The sequence below is a fragment of the Diadema antillarum genome, unplaced genomic scaffold (genome assembly GCF_040938485.1).
Source record: "Diadema antillarum isolate AM-2024a unplaced genomic scaffold, OU_Dant_1.0 seq00000675_RagTag, whole genome shotgun sequence".
Taxonomy (NCBI): Eukaryota; Metazoa; Echinodermata; class Echinoidea; order Diadematoida; family Diadematidae; genus Diadema; species Diadema antillarum.
The window spans coordinates 1,772,319-1,775,343 of record NW_027271581.1 but is presented as its reverse complement, the minus strand read 5'-3'; the positions used below and the strand labels follow the sequence as shown (position 1 = coordinate 1,775,343).

Below are 3,025 nucleotides of genomic sequence, written 5' to 3'. Positions count from 1 at the left end.
GAATATAAGAACGACCCAAGTCCAATTTTTGGCCAAATTCAGTTTGACATGGGAAATTGTAGCTTATGCATGGACTTGTCTTGTGTGTAAATGATTATAATTACCCCCAGAAGTGCCTGAAATAAATGAGTTAAATCTTATATGAATGTAAGAATGAAGGACTTGGGTCATTCTTACATTCATATTATAGCGCCCTCTCTCGTCCTTCTCTCATCTCTATAGCAGAATATCATGTATATGAATCAAAGAACGACCCAAGTCCATATGAATCAAAGAACGACCCAAGTATATACAATGTTGCCATCCCATCACAGTTAAATAGAATATTATTGGACAAACAAAAAAGATATGAAGTTTTTTTTTAGTTTACTCGAAATGGTCTTCCATGGACTTGGGTCGTTCTTATATTCATATACTCAATTACCATTCAGGGCGAATTTGAGCGAATTGATGAGACATGATTTGCCAGCAGCAATTTCACCGAAGAAGCTGATGTTCACCTTCGATGGTGCATCGAAACGCTTATCATACCGTGCCTTTCCTGGTTGGTAACCCCTGATTTTCTGCCGAAGCTCGTCTCGTTGTTTCCGCAAACTGTTCACTTTGAGCAAAAAAAAAAAAAAAACAAAAAAAAAAACATTTCATAATGAATAATATTCTAGACTAAATACTGTCAATTATTTGCAGATCGTTAGGGACAATGAAGCATTACGAAATCGTTTTGCTCTTATCGTGAAGTTACAATTTCGCTCACATTTCATTTTAATGTTTCTTTTGATCATGAAAGTGCATTTAAGCTGAAAAAGAAATAAAGTGAGAAACACACTTCCAGTTGAAGTATACCCAGAAACATCTCTTCCTCTCAACATATCTTAAAATGCTTTTCACAGACAATTTTTTCCTTGATTCGGTTGTAGATTTTTATGTGGTAACCATTTAAATATATCCTCCGGATGAAAGTATACTGTTAATAATTATCATTCTGAGAATGTACTGAAATAACAGAAAGTGGATATCATTGACAAAAGATTCAGGTATCCTAAGGTAACCGATTATGATGTTTTAAGCCTACCATTCAGAAATAATGAACATGTTGAAATGAGAGAATATTATGTGTGTGTGTGTGTGTGTGTGTGTGTGTCAGTGTGTTATTTTTTTACATTATATACAATGGGAGAAATAAAAACAGAAAGAGAGAGAGAGAGAGAGAGAGAGTTTAGCGACCTAATGCCTAAAGCTGTAGAAAATATTGGGTGCTCCCATTGCTAGATGAGAAGAGTACAACTGTTTGTAATGTCACAGTGCAGACAACAGCATAACGAGAACTCTACGAATCCTTGTATTCTTTCACATTTATCACATCTATTAAGATAAATCATTATATCAGATGAAATACTGTACTAAATTCTAGAGCGATTGTATTAGTGCCCAATCCCCTTCTTTGACACAAATCCTATATTTAGTTAACTTTTTTCTCATACACAATTCTGCTTCCACGTCAGCCGGATCTGGTTTGGGTGGTCTCCGCCAGCAGGGATTCCAGCCACATCCTGTAAAATGATACAGAGTTGAAACATTTGTATGTATAAGATTGTGTTCAATCTGTTATTGGGAGCTGCGCGTTTAATGTTGTCTCTAGAGGGGGCCTTTCTGACAGCACTGCTATTATGTGGAAGAATTCACTTTCGCATTGTTACATTCTTTCTAATAGTAAATGGAAAACGTGTAGGGTATGAGAAAACGTTTCTTGTGTGCGTTTGTGTGAGCTTAATTTTGTAGTGGGGAGCACGGTTTATGTGTTGACTCTAGCGGAGGCCTATCTGACCGTACTGCATGTATAATTATGTGCGATAATCCACTTTCACGATGTTACAAAAGTAGAAAGGCTGATGACGTATTCAAGTTTATCGTGTACACTATAGTGCATTGCCTATTGATTTTAAATCATGTATGTTCATGTTGAAATTGTGAGAAAATATTTATGCAGAACATTTTGTTTCAGAATAATCATGCCTAAAACAATTCAAAGGAACTGATTTGTTTGATAATTATATCGTTATTCTTCTTGATATTTATTGCAATAAATACTAATTATCAATACCTTTCACAGGTAGGTAGTCCGGATAATACTTTTGAAGGATCTTTCCAACAAGGCAAAACAGAGTGACAAGGGCAACAGTAACACCGATGACTAGTCCAATGATGAGACCAGAATAGTCATGTTGTCTTGCTGTATTTTGTAATGGGTAAAGTAAAGAACGAAATTAGTAATATTGCATCTTCATTCAGTTTCTTTTGCCGTGCTACACAAATACTGCAAAATGTTATGTTTGCATCGTGAAACTCACCATCCAAGCTTTGATATGTATTGAACAGAGTAAACTCCATGGTTACTCAAGTTTTTGGTTTTTTTTTTTTTTTTCATTCCTGAGGAAAACCCCGTAAGAATTTTGCAAAACCCTCACTTGGATAATTATGTAGAGTCTGCTAGTACAAACCTTGTAACAAATCTGCGTATTTACTTAACAGCTCTCCCAAGAAATTTTTGCTTCTTTGTTTCAAAATACTATCCAGAGATTCGGGTTTTCTATGGAAGAACGTTTGAGAAATTGTATTTTTTATCTTGTCCTGTCCCTTTGTCTCTTGGTTAATATCGTTTTAAAGGGAGCATTTTACCTTCATTGCTTGCATCTGAAGGCTGTGAAGAGAGGCCGATTTAAAATCGAAAATTGATATCCTACCTCAGAACTATTCCTAGTTAGATGAACGACTGATCATTCGCCAAACTGAACGAAATGTCATTGTCTTCAGCTTTTTGCAAGCTAAAAGACAGCCACTAAACATTCTGAAATTATTTTACTCATGACAATCATATGTAAAATCTCTTTTCCACCAACCCCTCATGATTACGACATGATGCCATTTTTTTTACCAACCTGTAACTGTCAGGAAGGTGGAATTCGAGAAAACCTCAAAATTCTCCTGCAGAATTTGGCAGTGGTAGCGACCCTCATCTGCCATTTGC

General features: G+C 35.8%; 1 long non-coding RNA gene across 1 annotated transcript; it reads right to left on the bottom strand.

Annotated features, from left to right (window-relative positions):
• Nucleotides 1-479: 479 nt before the first annotated feature.
• Nucleotides 480-2,233, bottom strand: LOC139737028 (uncharacterized). Its single transcript, XR_011711358.1, has 3 exons — nt 2,102-2,233; nt 1,482-1,550; nt 480-601 (listed from the first exon to the last, which is right to left on the bottom strand). It is a non-coding gene; the product is annotated as an uncharacterized lncRNA (long non-coding RNA).
• Between the last annotated feature and the right edge of the window lie 792 nt (nt 2,234-3,025).